Source organism: Onychomys torridus, chromosome 7 (genome assembly GCF_903995425.1).
Source record: "Onychomys torridus chromosome 7, mOncTor1.1, whole genome shotgun sequence".
In the NCBI taxonomy this organism is placed as follows: domain Eukaryota; kingdom Metazoa; phylum Chordata; class Mammalia; order Rodentia; family Cricetidae; genus Onychomys; species Onychomys torridus.
The window spans coordinates 89435114-89453668 of NC_050449.1; the positions used below are offsets into that span (position 1 = coordinate 89435114).

The window sequence follows — 18555 nt, forward strand, 5'->3', positions numbered from 1 at the left end:
TCCTCGCTCCCATGAGGTTCCATCTGGTCCTCTGGAATCCGTGTGCAATCCACCGGGTTCTTCTGTGCATCTTCTTCCCGCTGCCTGCTACCTGTGTGATGATATTCTTGCTTATCACCTTGACCACATCTAAAAGTAAAACCCCAGCTGTGAGGGATTTTTTCTTAATTATTTAAAATGGGGAGACCCAGTTTTAATCCAGGTCTCCTGAGGTTGGAAGATGCACCTTTAATCTGGGTCTTTTGAGGTGGTTAATCTGGGCCACAGCCTCTGGTGGCAGCCTGTATAATGGATAGGGAAGAAGGAAGCTTGCTCTCACTCTTATTGGCAAGTCTATTCTTCTGTGGCATTAGCCTCTACTACTTCAGGATTCCAGCTTACACTGAAGACCATCTGAGACATCCAACTAATGAATTCTTGGGCCTTTCATTGGTAGATAGCCATTTTTTGACTAGCTAGACTACAGCCTGAGAGCCTATAAGCCATTCTAATAAGACCCATATACATATATTTACATATTTTCTTATAAATATATATTAATTTATATATAGAGAGAAACAGAACTGTATGAATATAGATATTCATTCTGTCAATTCTGTTCCTATAAAGAGCCCTGACTAATACAGCCTGCAACATCAGCTCATCTGAAATTTCACACTCTCTCTCTTGCTTCATTGAGGTCTCTGCTTCAATGTCACAACATCAGAGACATCCACAGTCCCTCCTACAACCTATTAACCCTTAATTTTGCTTTGTGTTAATTTATAGAACTTAATGTGCCCCAAACAGTAAGATGTATTAGTTTATTTTGGCCTTTGCTTTCACCCCTCATTAACATGCCAACTCTATACTGGAAGAAGTCTTGCCTTTATTTACTGCTGTATTCCTAATGCTCAGTACTGTCCTTGTACCTCATAGAGATTCAGCTCATACTGTTGAATTGACATGTTGCATCATAATTATTATCAGAAAGCAAGCACTGTATTGGTACCACTTCCTAACTGATTTGCCTCAGGCAAACCATATAATCTCTCCAGGTCTGTTTTCTCACCTATAAACTGAGCTGGGGATAGATTCTATGAATGGTTTGGATGCAAGTGATGCCTGCCTGATATTAAGTGCTCAAGTCACAGAGCCAGGATTATATACCAAAGAAAACAATTGTCTTCGTATTTTAATTGAAGAAACAAGGGGGAAATCATTGCTCTGGTTTGAATGTTCATTTTAAAGCCACATTGAAAACAATCACCACTGTGACAGGCCTGGAGCTGGGGCCTTTAGGAGGTGATTAGATGAAGCATGAATTAGTGTTGCTGTCACAGCAGTGGTTTTATTGTGAAAATGAGCTCTCTGTGGCCCTGCTCGCATGCATGCGTCCTCTTCTGCCATATTCTGATACAGTGTCAAGGTTCCTGATAAATACTGGCACCAGGCTCCCAGACTTCACAGCCTCTGGCATGAGTGAAAAATAAACTGATATTTTGCTTGTAAGTTATCCAGCATTAAGTTTGGATCTTATATTTTCCCTAAGGTCCCTGATTTAAAGCCTTGGTCCCCAGAGGGATGCCATTGAGGTATGATTAAACCTTCAAAAGATGGTGTTTAGTAGGTTGTCTTGGGCCATCGAGGGTATTCCCTGAAGCAGGGTGGGACTCTAGTCTCTTTTGCATTCTGGCTAAGAGATGAGCAGTTTTGCTCTCCTGAGCACTCTGTCACAATGGCTACTTTGACACAGACCCCAAAGCCACAAGACCAGTCATTAGAACAAGACCTCCCAAATTGTGAGCCCGAAGCTGACTGAGCCACTCAGTCTCAGTTATTTTGTTAGAGAAGCAGGAGGCAGAGTGGCAGTCACCAGTCCTGCTTTCTTAGAACCATAACTTACTGTGGAGATGTAAGCTGCAAGTCACCCATGTTCCTTTAAGTAACTCCAATAGTCATTGTTCTGCCAAGCTAGACTTGGGTAGAATTGTTTGTTGGCCATGTCTTATATGGGTTAAACAAACATCTGTTCACAGCTGGCTAGAAAAAGCCACATAGTATAACTGGTACCTGAACGGGGAGACTGAGTTTACAAGGAGTGCTTGTATGGCCCCCACTGTAGGTGATAAGTTGTACAGCTGAGACCAATCCGTTTATTAATGGGGTGTTCCTGGGGACAATTCCAATATGGCTACCTTTCCCCATGCGGTATATCTCCTTGCTTAATGGTAGCCAAATATGAATGCCCCCAAATATGCAAAATAAGATACACAACAAAGGCTGAGCCATCTGAGAATAGTGCATATTTATGGGGAACCTAGGTGGTCATATTCCTCTATATGGTATGGAGTAGCATGCATCCTTCATGAATAAAAACTGCCACTTGAGTATAGGAATATCCCCACAAATGGGTGATGAATGAAAAAATATATTGCAAACTTTGGAAATAGCACATGGAGAATGGATTGGAAGCAGGTGGAGGTGGGGTTGCTTGGTCTTTGCTATGGGTGATAAGCTGTGCAACTGAGTCTCAGCTGTTTTTCCAGGCAGAACTTACCCACACAAGGGAAGAATTCTAAGAAAGACATGAACACACACTGCTCTCCACATTAGCTTCTGATGTGTCGGGAAAATGGGGGAAGGAGAGTCACCCAGGCTTCTGCAAATAACTCCATAAACTCACTGGTTTAGCAGGCTAGATACGGATGGAGTGTCTTTCTGTCCATTGTCAGTCTCCTATCTGATGTGAACAGATGTTTGCTCACATCTACTCAGGAACAGTCACACGACAGAGGGGATGATTCAAGATGACCTCAACTTCTGTCTAATCTGGTCCTATGACCAGATCAGAGGCAACGTCTTATTTGGGGTAACAATTTCCTTTATGGCTCTCTGCTAGGAGATGCACTGTTGTGGTAAAATACTGTTCAGCAGTTACAAAGAGCAAGGCATTCCTCTGTTTAGACATGAAAAAATAACCAAGACTCATTTTGGAGTTAAAAACTCCAATGTGCAAATAAACATAGCTACCTACACACCCAGAATACCTTACTATACCAATATGAAGATATAGTGGTTTGAAGTGTAAAAGTGATTAAACTTGAATATGGGTAGCCACAGACACTTGAGCTTTATCTACAATATTTGATTACAAAGGAGATATTCTGGGGCTGGAAAGACGACTCAGCAGTTAAGAGCACTTGCTGCTCTTGCAAAGGATCCAGGTTCAGTTCCCAGGACCCACATAGTGGTTCACAATCATGTGTAGCTCCAGTTCCAGACCCTCTTCTCTCCCCATAGGGCACCAGGCACACACATCATGCACATACATACATGCTGACATAACACTCATAGACATAAACATTTTTAATTTAAAAATATTTTACAAAGGAACTGTATTGCTTACTAATTGAAATTATTAATTAAAAATATTTTTTATTGTATGCATGTGTGAGTGCCTGCAAGTATGTATGTGCATCATATGTGCACCTGGTGCCTGCAGAGTCTAGAGAAGGGTGTCAGAGTCTTTGGGACTGTAGTCCCAGGTGGTTGTAAGGTCCCTGTTGTGGGTGTTGGGAAGCGAACCTGGGTTCTCTGGAACAGCAGTGAGTGCTCTTAACTACTGAACCATTTCTCCAGCTCCTAAATTATTTTTCAATATTACCTGAGTAAGATGACACTCAGCATACCATATTTAAGATTAAAGGAATTCATTTATTTCCCACAAGTCAGTATTCTCAACTGGCACATCACAATCCTTGGGAGGTATTTAGAAATGCCAGGAGCAGTTTGAGTTGTTATGGAAACTCCTTGGGTGTTGAAGGCAACTGGTATTTAGTCCCCTCGTGATGGAAAATGCTAAATGTTCTATTACAGGGTGTCTCACAGCACACAACAGTGCCCCACTCAGATGCCTGCAGCAGCACAGTGTGAAAGTGCACAAAAGTCAGCAGGCTATACCTGCATATTAGTCTTTGAGTCTACAAGTAAGGGTTGTTTTCCTTTGAACTACTGAAATGACCAGCAATTCAGAAAGCTAAGTACCACGCAAGAAGTATGAAGTGCATGCAAAGGATTGGAACCGTGATGACTAGGGTCCTGCATGCAAAGGACTGGGGTAGCTAGAGTTTTCCTTGTCCTGCCTGGCCCACGGTCAGGACAAATCTCTCTCACCCGCCAGTCCCACAGCTGCTCAGACCCAACCAAGTAAACACATAGGGACTTATATTACTTATAAACTGTATGGCTGTGGCAGGTTTCTTGTTAACTGTTCTTATATCTTAAATCAAACCATTTCTATTAATCTATAAATTGCCATGTGGCTTGTGGCTTACCAGTATCTTAACATCTTCTCATGGCGGTGGCTGGCAGCATCTCGCTGCCTCAGCCTTCTACTTCCCAGAATTCTCCTCTCTCCTTGTCCTGCCTATACTTCCTGCCTGACTACTGGCCAATCAGTGTTTTATATACTAACCAATCAGAGCAACACATTTAACATACAGAACATCTCACAGCACTTCCCCTTTTCTTTTTTTTCAAAAAGGAAGGTTTTAACTTTCACATAGTAAAATGTATATTTTAAAGATACCTTGACTTCAAAATTTGGATATAAGGATATGTTGCTTTGGAAAGGAGGCTCTGCTTTTGTTTCTACAGAAATCCAGAGGCTATGGATTTGTTCCAGATTAAGATACATCAGGTTTGACCAGCCAAGACCCCCTTAAAGGTCTCCAATGACACCGTAGCCCAGATGATCCAACATCCAGAACAGTTTCAAGGCAACTGGATCAGATGATACACCCTCATGGACTACCCCATAAGCCTAAAATTTTCTTTGTGTCCCCATAAGATACAGCGCCCGCTCCAGCAGGAAGTACTAAGAGAAGCTACACCCAAATTCCCAAATATACCAAGCTGGCTTTGGAGATGGAATTGGCTCACTCCTCCTCTAAACCCAAGTATATTGTTAAAAAAAAAATAGGTTGAGAGATTCTTGTGTCCTATATCAGAAGAGCCCTCTGGTGTAGGACAGAGAAAAACCAGTATTTTTATTTCAAACAGGTTGAATATAAATGTGATCTCTTTCTGAAGAAAAAAGGGGATATGATATAGATATGATAGGATGAAAGGATAGATTATTGAACCTACTCGTTTAAACAAGTTGTTAAAGAGCAAATTGTTTAAAATGTTTTACATTGGTATAGATTTTAGTTTATTGACACAAATTTAAAGCTAATTTTGTTATACTGTGTGTATATTTCTACTTTTGTTTAAGGTATTATGTTTGTACAGCTCATTTAAAATTGTAACGAATAATTAAGAAATAGATTAATAATTAGTCATCTATGATAATCATACTTGTAGCTATGTTAGTTAAGTCTTCTAGGTATACATAGAGATATTTAAGATAGATAGGTAATCTTCAAATACTTCAAAGACCTACAGAATATGACATTTAAAATGTTTTAAAAATTTAGACTTTCTGGACAGTGAGACATGTCTGCTCCTGGCAGCACTGGATTTACTTTAGAGAGGAGGATGGGCATCAAAGACACTTTGTATGGAGTTTATCTTCTTGGCAAAAATAGCTGTTTGGGCAAGAAACTGTTCTTGCTTGGACTGCTTGAAAAAATGTATTGACTGGACATGCAGGACCCATAGGAAGGTGACCACTGAACTTTTCTTGGCAAAATGATCCTTCAGTTTCCTGCTTTGCAGAGGAAACTGCCAGACATTCTACAGGACACAGAAAACAATGACTGGGAGATTCTAGACCTGTGGACTGAAGACAGATGCCCCAACTTTACAAAGGAACTTCGGATGACTGTCCATGCTGCCAGCTGTCTCTGTCTACTCTTGCAAGACTCCCAAAAGTTGTTTGCGCCATTCTCCTGTTTCTCAGGTAATATTATCCTTCTGAGATCTGTGAAGAAAAGGTATGTGAGTTCCTGGAAGTTGGGGACAGATAGAGGGACTGTTCTCTTGTGTGACACACATCCTTGGCAGGAAGGAAAGAGGTGGATGAAGGGGAGGGAGGGAGGGACTTAAAGTTGAGGTATACTCCCATATTCCCATTGCAGGGATACCTGAGAGCAAAGCCTTCATGTTTCTCAGTTATTGGGAGCCTCTTCAGCACTGTAGTCCCCAAGGAACTGTCTGTCTAAGGGTTTCTCATGAAGCATAGCCTGGAACAGCACTTCCTAACCCTTTTACACATTCAGTTATGTGATAGCCCCATTTTAAGAAGCCATGACTCTGAATGCAAGACAGCAAATGTTGCTTGGTTTTCAAGAAAAGAATTACGGTCTGTTCTGGGGCTTAGGAAAATGGCTGTGATGGGCTTACTGAGAGATATAAGTATGTGTGTCTGTAACTCTAAGCTCACGGAGTAGATGCCAAACAGAGACAGTCAAAGAGTAATAGGAAAGTAGTTCTGAACCACCATGCCTATGAGCGATGTCCCACACAGAGTTTCTAGGCCTGGCCACACCTGACTCCATGTCATAAGCCTCATTTTCCTGTTCCTCAACCCTAAGGCCAACTCCTTTTAGGAGCCAAATTGCACACAATTCTGTATCCAAATAAGATTTCACTAGACACCTGGCTGTACCCTATCATTGGAGTCCTCAGAGGCCTGTGGAGGCATGGGAAATAGAGACAAGTTTCTTACTGTGTAGAATTCCCTCTGAGCTTCAGTCATGTGGGACCTTTTGAGAATGTCCAGAAATAAGATGATATTTCAGCACTTTCCAACCATAGACTGATTGTGTTTTGTTGGTGTTGTGTAGAACATCCACTCTGGTCCAAATTGTTCCAGGTCTGATATGTTCTCTGTGCTTCAAGTGCAATTGGCAACTTGAGCTATGAATTTCCTCCACCATCACATTTGCTATGGAAATAGTAGCAGTGGTCACTGAATTTTCAGTAAATGTCTTTTTTATTACTATTAAATTAATGTTTTAAAACCTTGATACAGAACAGACCTAAGCAAGCCAACGTCTCTGACTTTCCTTTCCACATTCCTACCACCATCTGGGGCTCCTCCAGATGCCTGGGCCTTAGGGATGGGCATGCAGTAGACCCTCCATCCTTACTGAGGCAAATATCACAGGGCACTTGGTATACATCATAGCCCCTCCCAAGTTCTGCAAATGTAGCAAAGTAGAAAGGATAAGCCCAACGTAAAGGATAGATAGGCCAGATTGAAGAGAGCAGAGGAGGCCTTAGGTGAGTGAACATGTATTTTGACATGGGCACAGCCATGTCTAGGACTCCAAGGCCTTGAACTCATGTGACACTTAGCAAACCTAGTTCCTTATATGGGCCAGGCTCAAGAGGGATGGCAAAACTGTCCTTGGGAGTCCAGGTATGGGTGTTTATGGATGACTGATGGATGTGTGCAAGACTAGCAACTGCGCCTTCCTCCCCTCCCCCGAGCCTCTGGGTCGCTGCTGTTTGAGAACCCCCACCTGATCCCAACCTTACTGCACGAGTGTCTGTCCTTTTCATCCCCTCAAGGCCTCTAGCCTGGGTTCCAGGACCTAAGCTGCACAGGGCATGGTACTGAGTAAGACACATACCAACATCAACCAGAGACCATGCCCAGCAAGGAGGGCATGGGGCTGAGAGAGAGAGAAGAGACTGGGGACTAGAGTAGCTGAGGCAGGTGCGATGGTATCTGGGACAGGAGGAAGAATTTGTAAGCTTACACAAAAGGAGAAAATGAAATCTGAGGTGTGTGGTGTAAGAGACAGAGCCAACATGGGGGGGAGTAAGAATTTGAATGACAAGGGATTCCATGTTTTTTCAAGAGACAATCAAAAATTTAACCAAGGGGGAGGATGTTCCACTATAAAGAGGGAAAAAAATCAAAACTGTTGTTGGTTGGTTTTGCTCTTTTGGGGGGCCCACCACCCAGGTCCCAAATAAATTACACATGGAGGCTTATTCTTACCTATGAAGGCCCGGCCTTAGCTTGGCTTATTTCTAGCCAGATTTTCTTAAATTATCTTATCTACCTTTTGCTTCTAGGCTTTTTCCTTTCTTACTTCTGTAATCTTACTTTCACTCTTACTCAGTGGCTGGCTGTGTGGCTGTGTGGCTGTGTGGCTGTGTGGCTGTGTGGCTATGTGGCTGGGTGGCTGGGTGGCTGGGTGGCTGGGTGGCTGGCCTCTAGCATCCTCCTCTCCTTCTCTTGCTCTTTCTTCTTTTTCTCCAAGATTTCTCCTTCTATTTATTCTCTTTGCCTGGCAGCCCTGCCTATCCATTCTCCTGCCTTGCTATTGGCCGTTCAGCTCTTTATTAGACCATCAGGTGTGCTAGACAGGCAAAGTTACACAGTTTCACAGAGTTAAACAAATGCAAAATAAACAAAAGTAATATTCTATAACACAAAACAAACAACAAAAAAAACAAGAAGAGGCAATGATGAGACGCCAAGCTTCTGAGCTGCCCAAGTCAGCCATGAACCTACAGGGAAGCCTAGGGACAGCCAGGGGACACGGGTGACTTCTCTGATGCTCACCTTCTTTCCAAAGGCTCACAGGCTACCAACCTCTGACAGTAAGCTGAATTATTTTCCATTTATTTGTCAGACATCAAGAAGTATGGTGACTCATCTGAACTCACCCACTGAAGACTCCATGGGCTCTTACTCAGGCCTTCCCGCAAGAATGTGCTCTGGGCAATGTCATGTGATCGCCGGGCAGAAGAGCAGTTTCCTGACTAGGCCAGAGTTTCTTGGAACTTTCTCTGGATACCCACTCTCATAAGAGAAAAAGACATAACCATTGCCATTGTGCCAGCATCCTATGACTCTCTTATGGCCAAAGAGTACTGATCTTACATTCTAGCTGCTCCCAAACCATCAACATGTACACACACACACACACACACACACACACACACGCACGCACGCACGCACACACGCACGCACGCACACACACACATACACACACACATACACACACGCACACACATACACACACACACACTCACATGCACAATCACCTGTAATAGGTGGGTGCTTTGGTGCTGAGCTGGGCCCTGTGGGGGCAGGGCAGTGTATGAAAGAGCAGACAACAGCATGGGAAGATAATAATAGACCTTGTTGCCTTTTCAGACATCATAACATTAACACATTTGGGCTAGCCTGCTCTCCTTGACTTTGTTCAATGACTGCCTGGAGTGAAATGAATTCTCCTTATGGAAATCAATGACAGTCTTTGTCTGTCACCCAGAACTCAGCTGCCAGTACATGATTATCTCTGTCACTATTGCTTATACACACCAGTATAAAAACAAAATGGGCCTTACGTTTGATGTCATAGGCCATTAATCAGGTTGAGGTGGGATAATTGTGAGCAAAAATTCAGAGATGCTGCCCCCAAGAGAGACTGGTTATAGCTGAAGGTACCCACTTCCTTCTTTTCTTGATCCTTACAAGAATCTGGGGTCACCAGAAAGCATGTTGGTTGGGGGCAGGATGGCATGGGGGTAGATAAGGCATTAGGAATCCTAACGAGGCAGAGCATGGCCTTCTCAGGTCCTCGGGTTCCAAAGGCTGGGTGATTTCAAAGAGCTATAGGATGAGTTAGAAAAAGGGCAGAGAGAGGGCAGGAACATCCAGGTGCAGGCATCCTGGCCAGGAAAGGGGCTCCACTCTATTGGGAAGGCTGTACTAACTTCCCAGACCCCATCTTCTTCAAATTCCCAGAATTCTGAAATGGAGGCTCCAGGCCGAGGCCAAGGCATTCCGAGGCCTGGTAGTCAGGAGTGCTTGTCAGCTGAAGTGGCAGCCAGTGACTCAGCCCTGATGGGAAGGCCACATCCCCTCCCTGGGGCCACGGGTACACTCAACCCTGGGCTCCAGAGGAAGGAACTCTGGCAGGCAGTCCCAGCAGCCTATTCTCCATGATAAGCATAGTCTCTGGAATGTTTGTCCAGCTAGCCTTTCTAATTAAAAAAAAAAAGAATCCACAATGAAAAGTATCAAAGATATTTAAAAAAAACATAGCCTCTGTATTGAACAACACCAGGAGTTTTCCTTGTATTTCCTTAGCAGTAAGTACATTTAGGAGCTATTTCCATGCTATTAACTAAAGGTACCAGTGTGTGATTTAAAGTGTATGGGAGGATATTAGCCAGATCTATGCAAATACTGTACCCTTCTATTTTCAATTAGCATATGATAATAGTACAAAACAGTGGGCTTCACGGTGACATCTTCATACGTGTGTGTGTGTGTGTGTGTGTGTGTGTGTGTGTGTGTGTGTGTGTGGTACGTTAACGTATTTCCCTTCACGGTGACATCTTCATATGTGTGTGTGAGGTACGTTAACGTATTTCCCTTCCCTGTTCTGTCATGTCTGTCCCCACTGGCCGCCTTCCTCTTCTGAAATAGCCTATCTTCTAGTTCCATGTCTCGACAAAGTCTATATTCAGCATGTGAGTGAAAACACAAAGCCTTTGCCTTTCTGAATTGAGCTTGTTTCGCTTAACAGGATGATGTCCATTTTCCTCAAATAGAGAGGGAAATTAGCTGCTCCACATATGTGTTGCTAAGGTTTTTTGTTTGTTTGTTTGTTTTGTCAACTTGTTACAAGATAGAGTCATCTGAAAAGAAGGCACCCAATTGTGAAAATGCCTCCATCGCATTGGCCTGTAGACACAGTTGTAGGGCATATTTTTGATTATGATTAATGTGGGTGTGCCTAGCCATCTCTGTGTAGGTGGCCCTGGCTCGTAGAAGAAAGCAAGTGGAGAGAGGCATGAGAGAAAGAGCAAGCCAGGCAGCAGCGTTCCTCCATGGCTGCCGCCTTACCTTCTCCTGATCAAGGACTGTAAGCTGTGAACAGGCATAGACCCCATTCTTCCCCAAGCTGCATTTGATCACAGTGCTTTCTCATGGCAGTAGGAAGCAGACTAGGGCTGCAGATCTACCTATGCCCTCCACCCCCTCTCCAGCCCCTGGCCCCCTTAGTGTCTCTTACATGGCAGCAGTACCTAGAGTTTTTTTTTTGTTTTGTTTTGTTTTTATTATTCTGCTTTAGAAATACTTAGTCATTCGTGCTTGTCTATAGCTTGATTCTTTAAATAGGAGCAACCAGCATGTCTGACATGCTGGTTAGGGACATATTCTTCCCTGCAAAGGCAAGTAGAGCTCCTCAGTGAAGGATATGCAGCCATGTGTCATGGAGAACAGAGGAAGTCCTGAAGGAATGTGTATAGTTGACATGAGCATGGCCACATCAAGGACCTCATAACCTCAGACCCATGGGTATTGTCAAACTCATGGGCGCTGGATCAAACTCAGAGGGCTGGTAAAGCCTCCTTCTGGTCTGAGTATGAATACTGACAGTGTGAACAGATGCTACCAACATGGCTTCCTCCTCTTAGATGACTACAGCCTGAGGTTCCTACAGAGACCTCCTACCAAGATGAGTTAATCCTGCCTCCTTCCTGTTCCACTGTATGCCATAAACCTGCCTCAACTCACTTGCATATAATAAACCTGCCTCCTCGACTCGGATATCCAAAATAAATATGCTGAGAGTCTGGGCTGCAGTGGGTGTCCTTCATCAGAGCAAGCGCCATGTCCCCAATCCCGGCATTCCCGTGGGTGTGCCTCATGTCTGTTCTTTCTTCCTTCCTGTCACCACAGTTAGTTCAATCCCTGAAGCTGTGCAGAGCACCGCAATATGTCAGTGTCACACATGCCTGCTGCTTGGAGGGCTGAGAATTCAGCTCAGTGACAGAGCAAGTGCTTAGCTATGTGTACGTGTGTATATGTGGGCATGCATATGAATAGGGGCGGCCATGGAGGCCAGAGGCATCAGATACCCTAGAGCTGGAGTCATAGGCAGATGTGGGTTCTGGGAACCAAACTTGAGTTAGATCCTTATTTTAATCCCCAACACACACACACACACACACACACACACACACACACACACACACAAGAGATCCAAAAATCAATGTGTGAAGAATAATATCCCAAGATGGTGGGGTCCCCATTCACATTCACTGTTGCATTTTTAGTATTTAGGCTGGTCAACTATTGAATGCAGTTAGGCATGACAGCAGGGTGGTGGAGGGGCACCTATAGAGACACTAAGGAGGAGGTTTGAAGGGCACCTATGTCAGTCAGGCTGCAAGGCTTCTGAAGAAGTTGGGGTTGAATATGAAGTTTGAGCTGAAGACCATGAAAGAAACAGGGAAAGGGTGCAGGGGGCTGAGGTGAGCTAGGGAACAGAGCAGGATGATGGGGATGAGAATAGCCACAGATTTGGTGTGCCAGGCTAAGCAGCCTAGATTCAACCCAGGGATGACTGAGAGTCTGAAGGGTGTCAGCACAGGGGTATCACAGTCAGATCTTGTTTTGGAGACATCCCTGTACCTGCAGGGTTTGGGGGTGCTCATTCACTAGAATAGAGACATTTTGTAGAATAGAGATGGTTAAAAATCTATTGAGTGAGCCAGAGTAGAGTGTCTATGCTGAACATACATGAAGCCCTGGGTTGGATCCCAAAAACCCTTGCAAAAGAGGATGAGTTCAGCAAGTGTGGCAGTGGGGTTGTTCTAAGCACCCTTCCAGACTTGATTTCCATGTAGGGTATCCCAAGGGAGATGTCTTTCATCGGGTGGGTACATTTATAGATGAAGCAGTTTCTGCAGGTAAACAAAGCAGTTATATGCAAATGCATGAAGAAACCACCTTCAATGATGGATGTGCGTAGGGTAGTCAGTGAAGGAGATGAGGTGGTGACCTGGGAGAGAAGGTGTCACTGTTTGGGCTGGAAGCCGGGGTGTATGAGTGTACGTATATATGAACAGATGAATGAAGAACGAATGAATGAGATGATAGTGTGGAGAACTCTCATACAGCCGATATATAGTTTTCCCTACCATATAAATTCCCTTGATTCATTTTATTAAGTGGAACATTTGCTTTACAAACCAATGCCAATGCATTATTTCTAGGCTTAAGCCTGAGCTTCAGTCTGTTTCCTTAATTTTAATTCAATTTCCTTTTTCTGTTCTACAAAAAATCGTGTGATGACATGCATGGAGCTGTCACTCTGCTTCAGGTTCCTCTGGGCTCAGATAGTTTTCTCTACTTCCCTTGTTTTTGATGACTCAGACCAATGATTCTCAAGCTGTGGCACTCACAGGGCAACTCACAATGATCTGTAACTTCAGTTCCAGGGGATCCAACCCCATCTTCTGGTCTCTGCAGGTATCAGGCATGCATGTGGTACATAGATATACATGCAGGCAAAACACTCATACACATAAAACTATTTTTTAAAAATATTTAAGTGTACCTAAGTGTGCACACCTTTAAAGCACTATATGGCAAGATCCTAACGTGCAGGTCAGTTGACTTTACTTCTGATCTGGGGGTCCTCTTGGCCCCTCTATCTGCAAGCCTAGATAGATGTTGTTCAGGATCCCACTTGGTGGAAACTCAGGCCTGTCTATGTCATGCTAGTACCACGTGTGTGGCTGGCTTAACCACACAGTCAGGAGGAAGTGGCCTTCACCTCCCCCAAGAGGAAAGTATCAGAGGAAGTATTTGAGAAGTAATGGTAGAGAGATCTTTTCATTATTTAATCCGAAGTCCTACTGTGTTCCCCAAAGAGCATTCACTCCCGCCAACCCAAAGTGTCCTTGTGAAGACTCTGTTCGACCAAACATCACATGGTTACAGAAAGGAGCCAGGCAGAGTTCCTCCACACTCAGTGGTAAATGAGGATTATTCATTTTAAAAACTGGAACTCCAACCAGAATAACTGTCGTGGGAGTCATGAAACACAGTACTTGTATTGTTTTGTAATAAAATTTTATAATTTAATAAAAAAATCATTGCACCCTGATAAGATAAGAACCTGTCCCCAACTTCAGTTTCCTCCAGTGGCTGTGTCTCCCCCACCCCCTCTCCCCACAATCCCATCTCTTCACAGAGAAACTGTTTCTCCCTCACGCTCTTCTCCTTATTGGCTGGACTTTGAAGCCCAGCGCCATGTAAACATTAACTTGCTTCTTAAATAAAACCACAAAGAGCAAACTGTAATCTGAGCAAATCACAACATTTCCCACGAGTTCTCTCCCGTAACTCTCAACTTTACAGAACTTGTTTTGAAACAGTCTTCACCTATTTGTCATCAAAGTGCTTTGCAAAAAATAGTTACTAGAGGTGATTTATGGTGGTGCCACCCACCATTTCCTTTGAAAAGTAGTTTAGTCCAAAGACTGTCGACTTAACGAGAAAGCATGCTAAATGGCAGCACAAATGGTTTTTTTTAAAAAAAGAGGAAAAAACTCCAAAACCATCGGCCAAAGTGTGAAATTCATACGTGAAACAGATAGCCATCCTTCTAGAATAACCCGTGCTGTGGTGCACGAGCCCTTCTGCTGGTCCCAAGCCAGTGACTACCCATATCACCAACAGTCTCTTGCTTGGCTTTTGTGTTTTGTTTGTATTTTAGTACCGTTGTGGTGATCTCGAATCCAGATTCACTTGGCAAACTCTTCAGTTCACCCCAGCATGTGCTTCAGCATTATAATCTGTGGGAAACTGATCTCAAAGGGGAGGGTTTTCCCCTGTATTTTTCTACAGAGATGCTTTTTAGACTGTGTCATACATTATTTTGATTGTCCCCTGTCCATGAGGTAGTTTGAAATTATAGTGAATTTTCCAAACATGGGCACTTTAATATAAATTGCTATCTGGGTTGTTGAGGAAACAATCTCAGCCTTGAGATTTTTAACTGTAAATATTATGTTTTCTTTTTTCTTTTCTTTTTTTTTTTTTGAGACAAGGTTTCTCTGTCCTGGAACTCAGTCTGTAGACCAGGCTGGTCTCAAACTCACAGAGATCTGCCTGCCTCTGCCTCCCAAGTCCTGGGATCAAAGGTGTACATCGCCACCACTACCTGGCGAGATAAGTTTCCATGACTCCTTTCTGCACCGAGTGTCCATGTTATTCAAAGTTGACTTGCTGGACCTGAGTTGTGTAGCTGTTTGATCGAAAATATAAGAAAGGCTGATACTAAAAGGGAAAAAAAAACACATCAAATTTCCTTTATCTTTTTTTTTTTTTTCTCCTGCACTGAGTTATTTTTCCTTGACACGTGATTAAACACACAGAACATTTGCCGAATTACTATGTGGTTAATCTCTCTCAGCAGCAGGAAACTCAGTGAATTTCCTCAGCACAGCGTTTCTGATTAGCTGACCTTTTCTAAATGCCAAATGGAACAGTTGAAGTCAATCCTCTACCATCAGTTCCCACTTATCCCCCAAACTCCTGGGTACTGACCCGAAACAAAATCTTGTTATCTGACTTCCTCTTGAGAACTGGCACAGACACAGAACAAATGGCTGTTAGAGTTGGGAAGTTTTGACTGCATCTTGAAATATGATCACCACTGTTTACACATATGCACTAAAGAGTATATTTTTGTTGTCATTCTGCTAACTTTTTTTTTTTTTATCTTTTATCATTTTGCCAAGTGTTATTAGAATTAATTATTCTGGCTATTAGTGATAACACATCTGACTGGTTTTGAAAACAAGACAGCCATGAACATGTTTTCCTGAGCAGCTTTAGCATTCTCTCTCTTCACATCTGTCCTTCCACTCCTTCTTCTTTCTCTCCCAAATGTTTTTTGAGCGTTTTTGAGTGGTGTCAGACAGGCACCACTCCAGATGCTGATGATTCGACAGATAAACTCTTGGACTCTATGAAGCTTAGGCTACTGATGTAAAATCTCTCCTTCTCGCCCGTTCTAAACCTCATTTAGAGAAATTATGCCATTGGCATTTCTGGAAAAGATAGCCAACACAGACAGCTTTTCCTGAGTTCCAGCAATGTCACCAACCTTGAGCTGTTGTTGCACATCTTCTGGGACTCTGGCTATGCCAACGTTCTTCTTTTCTCCAAGAACCAGATCTGGGGAAGTTATTCTTCCTCCTTAGTATCTACAGCCTCAGACAGGAGTGTTTGGATGGACAGCGATTGGATGAGACCCAGGAAAGCCAGAGAAGCTTTCTAGAAAACTCAAGTGCCTACTCTCATCTGAGGTAGCTGCCTGAGGCCCCAGCTACAGAGCCCCAGCTGAAACCACTAATGCACAGGAAATTGGGGAAAATCAGATAAAGGTAAACCATTACATAACACATGTACAGAAGGGAAACAGTTAAGAATGAACTCGATTAATTTAAGGTTATGAGTGGCACAATGGTTTAATTAATAAGAAGCTGGGCACGAGGAGCAAATGACAGAGTGCTCTCAGGGTTACCAAGGGTCAGGTGGTTATACAAAGAGACCTGTCACAAAGATAAATCCCCGTGGAAACCAGGAGTGCACATGGCATGATAGATGGGGAAGGATTTGTTTGTATGACCATCTACCCATATGTACATCTGAATGCATACCTTTGCAGATTCATTTGTCAAATGCTTGCTGAATACCACTGCTCCAGGTGATAGCATTAGGGATGCTAAAGCAATTGGAAATGCATGCCTTTGTGGAGCTTAAAGCTCATCAGCATGCTGAGAGCTTGTTGAAAAGTCAGGTGGAATATGGGTAGGGATTATGCTAAAAAGGTGGCGCTGAAATCTGATGGCTGGGACTAGCTTCTATGGACTACCAAAGCTGAGTGGTATGAGCTGTCTCCTACTCCTTCATCGTTTTCCTAGTCTGTACACTTCCACATTTTAGGTTCATTACAGTATGTCACCCTTGACTGTCTGCACTTGTCTATGAATGAGCTTCTTGCATTGCTGATTTCCTCACTGTTTTGACCTCTAGAATCCAGTTTACAGATGTAGATTTCCCAACTCAACATTTACTCAATGTTCTCGGCCTAACTGGTGCCTGAAATCCCTAACCTCACCCTGGGGAATGAGGCTCATCTGCTGGGCTGTGGTAGCCTATTTAGAATGCCTAGAGGGTAGTCAATGGACAGAGGTGAGCAAACCCGAATGTGAGATGGGTTAAACACCAAGATCTTATGTCAGGCTACAGTGCAGTCCAGGGGTGTAAACCGGAAACCTGCTGCTTCTGAAAGACTCAGGTGGTGGTGCACGCCTTTAATCCCAGCACTCGGGAGGCAGAGGCAGGCGGATCTCTGGTCTATGGAGTGAATTCCAGGACAGCCAGGGCCACACAGAGAAACCATGTCACAACAAACAAACAGACTCCGAGAATTCAGGCTGGATTTTGGTTTAGAGATAGTGTGTTGGTGAGAGTAACGGGCTCATTGTAAATGAAAACAGAGAAAAGATCATTTAACTCAGTTAAGTAGGAATAGAATGGATAACTACTCAGAAGAGCTCAGAGGCAGACTTATTATTATGAATTAGTTAGCTTTCCGTTGCTATGACAAAATGCCCAAGGAAATCAACTGAAAAGAGGAAAGAATGGCATTGGCTCCTGATCTCGGCAGTTCCAGTCTGTGGTCGCTTCCTCCATCGTTTTTGGGGTTGTCTGGAAGCAGACCATCACAGTAGGGGACACATGGTAGTCAGGAAGTAGAAAGAGAAAGGGAAGCGGCCAGAATCCTAACACATGCTTGAGGGCATGCCCCTGATAACCAGCTTCTTCCAATTAGACACACACACACACACACACACACACACACACACACACACACACACACACACACACACACACACACACACACACACACACACACACACACACCATCCCCACCCCTTCCTAAAAGCTCCAATTGCTCTGGGGCCCAGTCTTCAACACCTGAGCCTCGGGGTACATTTAAAATTCAAACCATAATATCCCCAGTGCTGTGCAGACTGAGAGAGGAAGGGCTGCTCTTCTGGCCTGTGTGAGATGAATATCCCGCAGACTAGACATGTGATGTGATTTCCTTGGCTCCCAGACTTTTGTTTGTTTTTGATCACATACTGTAATCTAGAAGTATTGACGAGAAACTGCTAAGTGAGACACAAGCCGTTTCCTTTTGGGTCTCACAACTACAAGCTCATGAAAAACAAGTCAAAACACCAGGTTGGGAGTTTCTGACAAAGGATTCCTTGGGACCTCAGAGCAGGGTAAAAACCCAGTGTTTTCCAGGAAACTAAGGGAAAACACTACCAATGAAAATGAATTCGGAGAACAAGAGTCTTTCCAAGCTGGGAGTGAGCGGGTGAGAGGGCAGTTGGCTCTTCTTAGTGGAAAAAAAAGTCTCAGGCTAGTCTGCTGTGGATGTTTCAGTCTGGTTGGCAAATATCACTCCCATTGTTAACCAGCGAATTCCCTACAGCTAGGATTACAGGCATGTGCCACTGTGCTTGGCTTGTGTTGGCATCCTTTTAAAGGAAGTAGAGGGCTCAGTAGTTACTGGCCTTCTCTGTGGTTTATGTAGTTTCCATGGAGTAAGAGAACACCCAGACAGCATGATTCTGCAGGGAGGGTTGTTATAGAATGAATAGTACCATCCCCAAATGTGTATGTTGGAGCCCTCTTGGTCTTCCTGAATGTGCCTATATTTGGAATAGAGCCTTCAAAGAAATGGCCAAACTAAAATGTCGCTATTAAGGTGGGTC

General features: G+C 43.6%; 1 long non-coding RNA gene across 1 annotated transcript in view; it reads left to right on the forward strand.

Annotated features, from left to right (window-relative positions):
- The window catches only part of LOC118587061, a 99132-nt gene that overhangs the window by 50511 nt on the left and 30066 nt on the right, over positions 1 to 18555 (forward strand). The gene's annotated exons all lie outside the window — the stretch shown is intronic.